General features: G+C 36.5%; 1 pseudogene; it reads left to right on the top strand.

Annotated features, from left to right (window-relative positions):
* Positions 1-5,255: 5,255 nt before the first annotated feature.
* On the top strand, positions 5,256-6,933 carry LOC132599812 (geranylgeranyl diphosphate reductase, chloroplastic-like; annotated as a pseudogene).
* Positions 6,934-14,148: the final 7,215 nt, after the last annotated feature.

Raw genomic sequence — 14,148 nt, forward strand, 5'->3', positions numbered from 1 at the left:
GAGGTGGAGTCCTCAGATATTGAGGCAAATTGTATATTTCAGATGTTACAGAGTTGCGCCGACAGATTATGGGAGAAACTCATCATTCTCGCTAATCTATTCATCCAGGGACAACGAAAATGCATCATGATATTAAGGAAGTTTACTGGTGAGACGGGATGAAGAAAGATATAGCTGAGTTTGTATCTCAGTGCCCTAATTGTTAGCAGGTTAAGGTTGAGCACCAGAAGCCCGGTGGGTTACTACAAAGTATAAAGATTCCGACCTAGAAATGGGAGACGATCAATATGGATTTCATTACAGGCTTACCCCGTTCTCAGCGTAAGTTTGATTCGATATGGGTGATTGTTAATAAGTTCACAAAGTCAACACATTTTCTACCTATCAAGACTACTTATTCCACCGAGGATTATGCAAAGTTATATATTAAGGAGATGTGTGACTTTATGGTGTTCCAGTATCTATTATATCAGACAGAGGTGCACAGTTTACAGCTAACTTCTGGAGATTTTTCCAGAAAGGATTGGGAACAAAGCTGAGTCTCAGCACAGCATTCCATCCCCAGACAGACGGACAGGCTGAATGTACAATTCAGACGCTTGAAGACATGTTACAGGCATGTGTGATAGACTTCGGAGGTAGTTAGGATGATCATTTTCAACTTATTCAGATGGCCTCATATGAAGCCTTAAATGGACGGAAATACAGATCACCTATCGGATAGTTCTAGGTAATCTAAGTTAATGGGACCAGATTTGATCCAGCAGGAAGTTGATAAGGTTAAGCTAATTCAGGAAAGGTTATTGGCAGCCCAGATTGGCCAGAAATCTTATGCAGATAATCGATGACGAGATCTGGAGTTTCAGGTAGACGACTGGGTATTCCTGAAGGTATCACCAATGAAGGGTGTTATGAGATTTGGTAAGAAGGGAAGGCTTAGCCCTAGATACATTGGACCTTACAGGATTATGTGAAAAGTGGGCCAGGTGGCCTATGAATTAGCTCTACCTTCAGACTTGGAGTCTGTATATCCGATTTTCTATGTGTCTATGCTTCGTAAGTGTATTGGAGATCCTTCCAAAGCTGTACTTGTTGATGATGTTCAGATTATAGAGCATCTATCATATGAGGAAGTCCCTATTGCCATCCTAGATTGGCAGGTTCGTAGATTGAGAACCAAGGATGTAGCATCGGTAAAGTTACTTTGGAGAAACAAGAATGTTGAGGAGATGACTTGGGAAGCTGAGGATGATATGAATTCTAGATATCCTCATTTATTTCAGACTTCATATCAAAGGCAGACTACAGCACAATCGTCTTCAGGTATGTATTATCTATCAGCTACTCTTATTGGTCATGTGGAGCCATTGTAGTTATTGTTTGTTGTGGCCCTGTGTGGTATTGTATAGTTTGGTTTGCTATGTGGCAAGCTGGTAGTGGTACAATTACAAAGGGGACTCTGTCAAAATTTCTATAAGATTCCTGAGAGTTTAACATTCGAGGACGAATGTTCCTAAGGGGGGAAAGATGTTACATCTCGGAGTTTCGTATGTTAAGGTTCATCGTATGTTAGCCGTTGTAGTCTCGAACTGGGATTTCCTTAAGGTTATATGAGACTAAACATGTTCATGTTGTGTATGTGAAGGTTTAAGTTCATGTTTAGTAAGTATTGGAAGGATTAGAGGTTAAACAAATCGAAGATAACAAGTTTATCGGAAAAGCGTTTTGACGCCCCATTTGACGAACCACAAACTGTTTGATGGCCCGTCAAATGGTGGCTCCTCCACTGTGAGACATTCACAGGGAGGTCATGTTAGTTGGACCATTTGACGAACCGCAGACTGTTGACGGTCCGTCAAATTATGTCGGCGGGATTTTAAGTGAGGCTCTATATTTCATTTTTCCTCATTTGGATTCATTAAGTGAGGCTCTATATTTCATTTTTCCTCATTTGGATTCATTATTCTCCCATTTCAGACACTAAGGCTCTCAAAACACTCTCCACAAGTTCATATCCTATTCAAGGCTAAACCCAATAGAATCAAGAGATTCTAGTGCTAGAAACTCACTAGGGTTAGTAGAGTTCAAGTATCTCTTGGTGTTGAAGTTGGAGATTTTATCCTAATGAAGTAATTCGATTCAAGCTTGTTCTTGTGTGATTAAGGTAAGGTTTCATCTCTATTACATGTTCTTGAGGTTGTTTGATTGTTATACAACTTGATTGAAAGAAGAAAGTGCAAAAGGAAGTTCAAATATGGATTAGAAACCATGTTGAATTTATGGACTGTTTTGATCATGTTGTTGTGGTGTTATTGAGAAGGTTTCCTTGTAGTTGGATAGTAGTTGATGTTATTGTCATGTTATTATTATTTTTCTAGAAGGACATGTGGGGAAGATGTGCATAAATACCATATACGAAGTGTATATTGGACTATTTGAGGTATAACTTGTAATACTTGTTGAAGTAAGTATAAGGGGCTTATATGAGCTCGTTGTTGTTGTTGTTAGCTGTAGTGTATGTTGTTGTAGCCAAAGAATAAGAGCAAAATGCTGCCCGTTTCATTTTAGAATCGAATTTTCTTTTGATATACGTGATATACAAGCTCCATCTAAGTCGTATATGTATTCCTTTATTATAGGAGTGGTGCTCTAGTTGTGCTAAGCTTGTTGTTGGATTATTAGGACGACTCGAGGTATGTTAAGGCTGTCCCTTTCTTTCTTTTGACATGATCATTTTGATACGAACATACACGAATGATATTCATAATGACTCCACTCCTAGAAATATTAGAAGCTCTTGTTCTTGATCTTTTTATGATGTTAATGATTTTGTCTCATGATTATTAATCTTGTCTTATGGTTGTTGACCTCATCTTATGGTCATTGATCCTTCAAGGTGAGGTATGTCGACAATGCTAGTTCCATAATGGTAATCGGAGGTATACCAACCTTACGTCACTCCGATAAAGTCGTAACACTTCTTTGTGCTCTCATGCATGCTTTATATATATATATATATATACCTATTTTATGACACCGCGCCACACTATAGTCGGTCGGGTACGACACCTATTGTGCACATCACTACAGTTGGGTACGGTATGATGATGATAGCCCCAAGAGTGGCTTAATGATAATGATGTAGCCCCATAGTGTGGCTTATATATATATATATATATATATATATATATATATATATATATATATATATATATATATATATATATATATATGTATATGTGTGAAAATATTTTTTTTTTTAAAAGGAAAGCATGCATATCATCCACCTTCAGAGGCATTCAAATGTACAGGCTGTTTCCCTTTTATCTTATTTCATGTTTTATTATGTTGTTCTTCATGTCTTAACACTCGATACATTATTCGTACTGATGTCCTTTTGTTGTGGACGCTGCGTTCATTCCCGCAAGTAGACAGAGAGACGATTCACACCCTTAGGCTTCCTTCTCAACGCTTGTACTGGAGCACTCCACTTGTTCCGGAGTTGCCGTCTAGCTTGGTATGATCCTTTTGTGTACATCTGGGTGCCGTCCTCATTATGTTTTGCACTCTAGTAGAGGCTCGTAGATAGATATGCATAGTTAGATGTTCTATGGCCATCTCGGTCTACATATTGTTGTATCATTATTTTTTATAGCCTAGTCGGCTTGTCTTAGGTTCAGCTTGAAGACCTATGTATATATATCTTTTGGGCTTGTGTCCCTTCCAGCTAATGATATCTATTAGTTAGCAGATTGTCTCGTGACGGCTCTCATGGCCCACATTTAGGTATGACTATGTGATGCATGTATGTTCTGTAGTGCCTGGTAGATTAGATCCAGGTGCCCGTCATGACCCTCCAGTTGGCTTTTTTATTATAGGAGTAACAAAGATCTAGTTAACGAAGCCTTAAAAATAAAAAATAAAAAGAGAGAGAGAAGGGTATCTTGCTAGTGTCACAACCACCAACGTAAGGATTGTCGAGTTGCACCCTGTAACTTTTCATTAGAACATAAACATGAACTGGCCCTTGCCTACTGTTAAATTCCTTTCAAGAGACAGAGTGAAGTGAACTAATCCCAATTAAGATTAGTCAGAGACTTTGTATTTAAATTGAGAATAAATATATTATAAGAATTGTTACAGAATTACTAAAAAAAGAAAGTTAGCTTATTATAGTAAACCATAAGGTAAGTTAGTGTTACAAAGCCAAACATGAAGGGAGGTGTTTAAAATTATCCCTAAGAGAATAACAATATTTATTGAAAATATTGAGTCGGACTTATTCGGTAGGGTAGGTGTGGGGTTAAGAGTTCCACATGGATCAATTATATGGTGGCGCTGAATTGCAAAAACAATATTATTCAAAATAAATTGAGTCGTGCCTATTTGGTAAGGCTGGTGTCGGGTTAAGAGTTCCACACGGGTCAATTATATGGTGCCACTGAATTTTTTAGAGATCCATAAATTTTTTCTTTAAGAGGGGAAATTTTAGTCTAGAAAATAACAATAGGACTTTTGAGGACCATTAGGTAGATGAAGCATAAAAATAAGGGAAAATATCACTAATTGTCCGCTCAACCCAAACTAATTACTCGCCCATGTCACCTCATAAATTATTTTCGCTTCTGCCCAGCCCAACCCAAACTAATTACCCGACATGCTCACCTCGCCCAAACCCCCTTCTCCATGATATCATCGCAGTATATTTATATATCATGATGGTATCATGGAGAACTAAGAGAATGACTAAAGCAGTCCTCCATGATACCGTCTCAGTATATTTATATACCACGATGGTATCATGGTCCTGAGAAAGTCTCGTTGAAGGACTGAAGCAGTCCTCCATGATACCATCACGGTATATGTATATAAGACTATAGTCTCAGAGAGGTTTTTTTTCGAGAAAAGTGTGTCATTTTTAATAAATGAACATGATCATTCATAATACCGTCTCATTATATTTATATATCATGTTAGTATCATAATTGGAGGGCATCTCGGGTAAATACTTTTAATTTTTTTTTGGAGTACAAAAGTAATGGAGGTATGGGCGGGTAATTACTTTGGTTTGAGGAGGCATGCTTGACCTTTCCCCTAAAAATAAAACATACTAATGATAGGTTAGGTATATTTTTTACCATTCCGTGGAAAATATACCAAAGTTCAATACTTTGCACTATCTTAGCATCTTTACCTTTTGGTTATTCATATATATATAATCTCATTCTAACCTACCAAGCATTGCCAATCTTGAAACCATTAATTCCTAAAAACCCTTTTTATTTGAAATGGCCTCTCAAACATACGTTCTTCACCCTCTTCAATGTCTCCCACTTCAACCCAAAACCCGAAACCCACAAAGGCAATTTCATCATTTCAAACAAAAACATAGAAATCTAGTTGTCTCTAAACTTCGAGCAGCTGTTATCGGTGGCGGCCCAGCTGGGTCCTCAGCTGCAGAAGCTCTTGCCACCGGCGGAGTCAAAACTTTTCCTCTTTGAACGCAGCCCGGCTACAGCTAAGCCATGCGGCGGTGCTATTCCACTATGTATGCTCAGCAAGTTCTCAATACCTTCCCACCTCATCGATCGTCATGTCACCCTGATGAGAATCACTTCTCCATCAAATATCGTCATCGATCTCAGCAAAACCCTTAAACCCCAAGAGTTCATCGCCATGGTCCGGCGAGAAGTGCTTGACTCATTCCTCCAATAGCGTGCCGAATCTAGCGGTGCCACCCTCCTGAAAGCGCTTGTCACCAACCTCGTGGTCCCTACATCCTCACGCGAACCATATGTCATTCAGCACACCATTGATAATTGCCAGCGTCAGCTCTCCGTCGATGTCATCATCGGTGCAGATGGAGCCAATAGTTGCGTGGCTAAATCGATCAAAGTTGGAAATTACGCTACTACCATTGCTTTCCAAGAGAGGATCAACTTGCCCAAGGAAAAAATGGGGTATTACGAAAATTTGGCTGAGATGTACCTAGGGAATAACATGTCACCCAATTTTTATGCACGGGTGTTTCCCAAATGTGATCACGTTGCAGTGGAGATAGGCACAACATGTTCAAAACCCTATATCAAATCAGTTTAACAGGGTATCAAAGCGCGAGTCAGACCAAGTATTGAAGGCGGAGAAGTAATCAAAGTGGAGGCTCATCCAATACAGGAGCATCCGCGCCCAATTTGGGTTCGTGGACGGGTCACTCTGGTAGAGGAAGCAGCAGGATACGTGATAAAATGTTCAGGTGAAGGAATGTATTTTGCAGCAAAAAGCAGAAGAATTTGGGGGAAGCAATTGTGAAGGCCTCTGAAGGTGGAGAAAAGATGATTAGTGAAGATGATTTGAAAAGAGAGTAACTAAGAAAGTGGGATGACAAGAATTTCATAACTTTCAAGTTCTTGGATTTGTTGGATAAAGTGTTTTATGATAGCAATTCAGCTAGAGAAGCACTGGTGGAGTTGCGTGGAGATGAATATGTGCAAAGGATGACATTTGAGAGCTACTTGTATAAGAAATTAGCAAGTGGGAATAGTGGGAAGATGCTAAAATGGTGGTAAACACAATTTCAAGTTTGGTTAGGTGTTATAGTTTGGGGCGAGAAATCGAAAAAATTTCTCTAATGAGTATAGGACATCCGAATAGTCAAATAATTTAAATGGTTTTGTTTATTGTCATTTCTCATATGTGTAATAAGTCAATCTCTATGTAGGGGCTGATCTAGCCGTAACCCTAAGGGTTCACGTGCACAAAGAAACTTTGAGAGTGTTAATCCAGAACCATCGTAGGGAATTTACAATAAAGAATTACCGGCTTCTTTTTACTAACAACCAGTAATAATGTTATTGTTATAAGTCCTGCAAACTCCATACAGAAGTTCCTGCTATAGCGTGAAGGTGCACACATTTATACTATAGCCATTTTACTATATTGGCATTAGAAGCAACTCTCAGTCATTTGATGGTTCCAATTGCTGCCAAAAATCTTGTTTACCACTTTCACTAGTATAAGCCACTCTGTTTTGTTAATAGTATGACGTGTAAAATAATCAAATATGGGTCGACTTTCATCAATGATCAATGCATTTAGCAGAACAAGATCCAAATAAGACGCATGATAGCCCATAAAGAAACTGGAGGAAATGTTATTAGCTCTTCATATTTGTTACAAAGTCTGCTTTTTCCAGCAGAAATAAATGTATATGCTAATACCAGACTGTGCTCTCCTTGATTCTTTCAGAGACCTGAATATGCATTTTTTATTTTTTTTATTTTACAAGAAAAGCAAGAGGGAAGGACCATCAAAATCAAAACATATACACAAGTAAATAGGGAATAAGATACCCATAAATATAACATCAATAACATACTAAAGCAAGTAGCATCGTAACCCAAAACAAAAACTCTACTTCAATATTATACCATAAACATTTTTTCACAGCAGTAGCGTTGGAATCAGTTTGCGGGCAGTACTTCAATATTATTAACAGAAAAAGCAAAATACAATCACTGTAAACAAAACCATTATAACCTATTTGGAAGGACAAAGCAAGAAAGACAAATCTGATTATTTTGTAGCTCCAAAGCCAGTGTAATTTTTTATGAAGAAAATATATACTTTTCAAAAATGAGGGCGGCATGACATGACATACTAAAAAGGCCAAAGCATAAGCAGCCCCTTAAACTTATCATGATTTTCCATTTTGGCACCCCAACTAAGAGGTGTTCCTATTAGACACCAACATTATTCATAGTGTACCTATTGAACACAAATAGCTGATGTGCCATTGTGTGTGTAGCACACCTTCCCTATGACTATGAGCGTGAAAAGCTAAAAAAATCATGTTTTTTTGTCTCGCTTATCCTTCTATCTCTCGGCATTGACACCACCATCCTTCCTCTCTTCCCGTTTATCCTTCCGGCAATTTCACCAAAATTAAGATTATGCAGACAACAACAAGATGAATATAGAAATTACATCACAAAGCATTCACAAAATATAGCATTGAATTCTTTGTAATTAATGATTATGGGTTGCGATTACAAAATTTCCCAATTCCCTCCTTAATGAGAAAACAACACAAAAATTAAATTGTAACAAAGCTGTTAAATAATTAAAATCATCTACCTGTAGCGGTTCTATTTTTTCCGATTCGTATTTGCACTTCCCTCATTTAAAAAGTAAAGTGTCACTGGAAAGTACGGTTATCAATCGTACCGGGAAAAAGGAAAAAATATACTTCTACGTGGATGATGCTCTAAATGAACTTTGTTTTTTAGAGTCGCCACCTAATTTTAAAAAATTAGGAAAATCAATTCAAAAAGGGTTCATTCAAAATGGTTAAATTTTAAAAGAATCATAATCTAACCAAAGTTCGGGTAAGGGTTCTGGTGATCCCCCAGGGAAGGTGTTAGGCATCCCGGTATTAAATATCCGTAAAATACGATTGACCTACGGATTCTAATAGTATGCCTTTGTAGATATGAATTGTTTATAGTGAAAAAATTAATTCGGCTTATATTTCTGCAACAAAGAGTTTAGTAATTCATGCAAAATATATCACATTTCAAGAAACGAAAGTGGTAAAATTTTGCCCAAAATTGGGCGTTGGGTTTCGGATTAGAACACCTAGGTTAACTCTCGAAGGCCTTTAACCTAGGTAGAACACCACGTAAGCCCACCCTTTTAAGTTTTAAGTTTTTTAAAGAGTTTTTATTTAAGTGTAGAAAATAGTTTAAGGCATACTATTAGTGTCCATTTGTCAACAATATTTATTTTTATTTATTTTTATCTATTTTAATCCAATTTTAGTCCAAGTTTTGGAGGTCAAAATCAGTCCAATAAGTCTAAATTAGTCCATATGCACGGTCCACAATTTTTGACTTGTAAGTCCATAAAATTTATCAAGTCAATTTTTTTGTCCAAAATCTTGTTTTCATTTAAAGGAAATGTCCATTCTTGTTCATAAATAGCAATTTTAGTCGCAAAACGTTTTTTGTATGCTAGTATTTTGTCAAAACTTAGTTTTATATAAAAAAAAAATGGTTTTTTGGTGATTCTAATACGTGACAATTTTAAAGGGTTCCAATAAACACATTTCATTAATTTTGCTAAATAAATAATACGAGGTAAAAGAGGTTTGGGCCTACCAAGCCCAATAGAAAACAAATGCAATTTTAAACTTATCCGCTCCAAATCTGCTCCAAATGCTCAGCCCGTCCATAATGAGGTTGACTCGATCTAAGTGAGTTGGTGGGCCCCGTTGGACCCACCAATGAATAGGGAGGTTTACAAATAAAAGGGTATAAATACATTAGTATCTAATCTTAAGGACATAAATTAAATTTACAAGGCCAAAATTTAAATTACAACACAACTGGGCTAAGCCCATAACTAAATAAACAGAGAAGAGACAGATATGCAAAAAAGGACTGAACCAGTGTACGGGCCCAATTGGCCCAGCTCTTGAAATCATGCAAGAAATTTTCTAAGTGTTGAACCATGATATACGTGATATACTATGTGATATAGCCTCAAATGGAGAGCAAAACTCATTGAAGGGCATACCCTCCATATACAACCAACATACACTATATGCCCTTTAATATTCACCCTACATATACCTCCTTTAACTACCCAAAGAAACTCAAAAATTTTCAGAAATTGCCCAGATTTTCCAGGTTCAAAATATTCAGATTTTATCAAGCAACCAAGTATATAGGCCACTTAAGGTTATGGATTCTAAGCTAGCAAAATCAGACAAGCACAACAAGTAACAACTCAGTCAAAGATAAGAGAGTAACAAACAGTTTTAAGCCAAAATAAATGCATGTGAGGCAGTGTCCAGCACATAGTGCACACAACATATTTTAAGAGTCAGTTTCTCACTTTAAGCTCATGATTAATCTAGCCTAAAGTAAAGAAAACACTTAGTTAATAAAAGTTTTCAAAGTTTCAATTTTTAGGGATAGGTATACAGTTTCCACAAATGCAGTTCATAAATAAGATTTCCAATTCAAACTTAGCCTATTTTTATAGGATTCAAGGGTGACGACAAGTAAAATATACTAGGGTCTACAAACTCAGTCTAAAACTAGGCAAGTTCAGTCACAGATGTCACGTTTTGCAAGGTTTTTAGAGACTCATGTCACAGACCAAGGTTTTCAATTCAAATTTGGTTGATTTTGAAAATTTAGGAATGAACACAAGCACACAGGTCTTTAAGGTTTCAAAATTTGCAGTTCCCATTCTATTTTCAAAGTTCAGTTATACATAGTCTCCTAATGTTGGCTTAAGTGAATCAATCTTACAAATTAAGGCAGTTTTAAATAGGGGACAAGTGGGGATTCATAAACAAAGACCATACTTAGCAGTTGTGTTAAAAAGCACAATGACGCACAACAAATAAGAAGAACAGGACTACATTATTCTTATAAGTTTTCCTAATCAAACAAAGAGGCCAATTCCAAACAGGACTCAGGAAATGTGCAGTGTCACTGAGGATCAATACAAGATAAGACACTAAGTGAAGATTAAGGAATAGCCAAGATAATCAACAAATAGGAAAAGCAAACTTGCAGTTCCCTTTCCAAATATCTTTCTAGCACAAGTAATAAATTTTCAGTCTTCACACTTATCATTTCCAGTCTCTCAGCTTTTGAAACAGGTTCTCAATTTTAAATGTGACAGAACAGTCAAAGAAAAGTAAGGGAAACATTTTCACAAGTATTCCAGGTAAGAAATGTGCACATACAGTCTCTACTTAATTTTCAAGTCAATTTGAAGTTTTCCAAAAATCCCAGATGCAGTGCACCCTTTAAAACAACAGAAATGCACATCTCTTTATGCAAAAGGATCCAGCTAATGTAGGTTGAATCCCCCTTTTGTTTTGGTGAAGTATCTAGGTTGAATCCTTTACAAGATTCTATAATCATTATGTGAAATGCCAACCCTGATCCCATACCAGTTTTTAGGCTAAATGTCAATATTATGAGAGAATTCTATCTAAGTGCATGGTTTTAAAATGATAATTTTAGCTTAGTTCCATTCCCAAGATGGGCATATGCACAAACATAGAAAACAGGTAGGGACTTAAGGTGCAATGGGTAGTTAAGACAAGATCCAAAGCCATAATAAAGTAAAAGGAAAACATGAGACTACCCTAGATGTAAACATGATCTTAGTTGCAGTCACAACAAGCTTCCAATAATGGAAAACTCATGTGGAAACCATTACAGGTCCATAAGAATCCAGACTATAGTTAGAAAGGGTCAGGATACTATTCTGGGTTCCCCAAGCATTATACTAAACATGTCTTGATTCAAACAAGCAAACAGAAGTGAGAAATTACATATATGAACCATAGAAATTCACCATCAAGCTAAAAAAAGACACGCATAAGCAGGTGTTGTATTTGCTCTTTTAGAGCAGTTTTGACTTCAATTTTTGGCTTTACATTAGGTTCAGCAAATTCTAAGTTTCACAGGTTCACAGTGTGACTTCAAACAAGTAGATTTGGATCAAACTTAGTCTAAAGTAATTAGGGCTGTGCATGTTAACGGTTAAACCGATAACCCGAACTGATTATTGGGTTATTGGGTTAATGGTTCGGGTTAATGGATTACCGGTTCGGGTACCGGGTGGTGTTTTTGGGTTATTGGCTTATTGGGTCGGGTCGCGGGTTGACCATTTTGTTAACGGGTTACCCGATAACCCGATAACAATTTAATTAATTACACTTCTACCCTTTCATATATATTAAGTCACTTACACTGCAATTAGGGTTACTTCATTTCATTTCACGATGTTTGCACAACTCCAAAGCAGCCAAATGATCTAAAACCAGCCCCTCTTTTTCTTGCCTTTTCTTTGACGATTTCTGCCTCTTTCACGAACAAGTACGTTTTCAATTCTCACTCTTCTGTTATGGGGTTTTTGTTGGGGTTGGGAAATTAGGGAAATCACTTCCTTAGAATTGTAAATTTAATGTCTTTTCTTTGTTGGGTTGAGAAATAGTGGGAATTTCTTCTTGTATTGCTTGCAAATTGAGTTTTTGGTTATGGGTTTGTTTTTTTTGCTGTTAATGTTGCAAACCTGGTAATAATTTGTGCAATTTCTGTTTTTGGTTGAAGCATTGCTTGCAAAAAGGGTTCTCTACTTAATTTTTGTGTTCTTTCTTTACAATGTAAGATGAATTGAACTCAAGTTACACAAAATCCAAATGGATTCTGAACACTTAAGCTCCATTTCATCGTATTCTTTTGGTAGTTTGTTTTATTTTTCTCGTAAGAATGCTTCTATATATGTCTTCTTTTGGATATATGCAGAAATTTCTACTTTTTCAAGAATGTGCAATAAAAGTATTTAAGCCTTTCCTTCTATTTTATCACAAAAAAACTAATGATTATTTTGTATCTCGTGCAGCTCTATATTCTGCTCTATATAATCGTCATTCTCAGTTTCGGCAATTCAATCAGTTTCCGGTAAGTTTCTGATTCTCCTCTTCTTTTCCTTTGGATTTTATTCGAGATAACGAACGTTTGTTTTGTTTTGTTTTGTGCTATTTGGATTTTTATGCTTTGTTTGCTCGCTGTCATCTGTTTGTTTTTTTTTTTTTTTTGAAAAATCATAATTCACAGTGATACAAACACATGGCTGAAAATATGATAATTGATAAAGTAGTTGGTGAAAGTGGAGCTTCTAACTCAAAAGCAAGTCAAACTCAAACAGTTCAGTCCAAAAAAAGGAAAGAAAGGAGAAAAAGGTCTGTTGCGTGGACTTATTTTGATCCAGTTATTGATCCTGATGGAAATGAGAAGGGTGTCTGTAAATTCTGTAAAAGGTCTGTTGCGTGGACTTATTCCATCAACTGGTACTTTCTCTGTTTCTATGTTAATTAGGTTTAACCATGTCTCAACTTTGTGGTCCTAAAGCTCGATCACCTGTTTGGGATCACTATGAAAAGCTTGAAGAAAATGATGATGGATGGTGCACCATGCAGTGCATTAATTATGGTTTTTGTTTTGTTGACTTGACTAGAACTATTAGGACTATGTTTGGATTAATTTTCAGGTTCTTTGACAGTTTGACTGTTGTTTTTGGTTTTCTGAAATTCTGATGGTGCTAGACAAATTATTGTTAACTACAACACCACTAGCATTAGCTACTTTCAGTTTTGAAGTTATTAATATGGAATGGTAACTTATCTTTTATCTGGTGCTAATATGTTTTCAAATGTTGATGGCAACCTAGCCTTATTAGACTGTATACTTGTGCATTGCTAATTTTTGGTGTTGTGGTGCTGCATTTTTATGAGATTAAATGGAAGGAGAAATTTACTACATGTTTCCTTTTAGAATGTCATAAGCTTGTTTATTCATGGAGTTGAAGAGAAATGGAAAGCAGAGTAGAAATATTCACTTGGCAGAAGTTGCCAGAGTTGATGCAAGTTGCTCTCCATTCATATTGGTGCATTCATCTTTAGCAATGCTCACTATCGGTAAGTATTGTTAATTTTTGAAATTCAATATTCAGTAATGATTTAAAGATTCTTCAAAATGTGAACAGGACTACTGCAGATTGCCTGGTTAAATTTCTTCAAAAAGGTTATACCCCTTAACTGGTGTCTTTTGAACTTATTTTTGGAGGCATTCAACTCTGGTAATTTGGTGCTAATACTTGAGTTCTTGAACTAATTTTTATGCTAGGTTGTATTTCGCACTGGTGATGGGAAGGCATATGGGCGACTCATTAGTAAGTTCAGTAACGAGCTATCTTCAGCTATACGCCAACATCTTTTTTTTTTAATAATTTTTTCTCTAGGAATGATAGTTGTCTGTTTCAAGCTTTTTGCATATTGACAAAGGGCAAGGTATGGCAATATGAATGGGTATTCTATTTGTTATCAATGTTCAATCATGATCTGCGTGGATAGATGTTCATTCATCAACCTTCAGCTAGACAATTTTCCTTCTGTGAGGAAAGAAAGTGCCCAACAGAGTGAAATCTATACATTCCTTTCCAATTGAACAAAACAAAATGTAATTTCTCAGTTTTTCTTGATTGGCCACTCTATTGCAATACACGCCACCATTTCCCTTCCCTTCAAAAATTAAAAAGTAGGAAAAGAATAAGGATAGCTGA

This window comes from Lycium barbarum, chromosome 6, assembly GCF_019175385.1.
Source record: "Lycium barbarum isolate Lr01 chromosome 6, ASM1917538v2, whole genome shotgun sequence".
In the NCBI taxonomy this organism is placed as follows: domain Eukaryota; kingdom Viridiplantae; phylum Streptophyta; class Magnoliopsida; order Solanales; family Solanaceae; genus Lycium; species Lycium barbarum.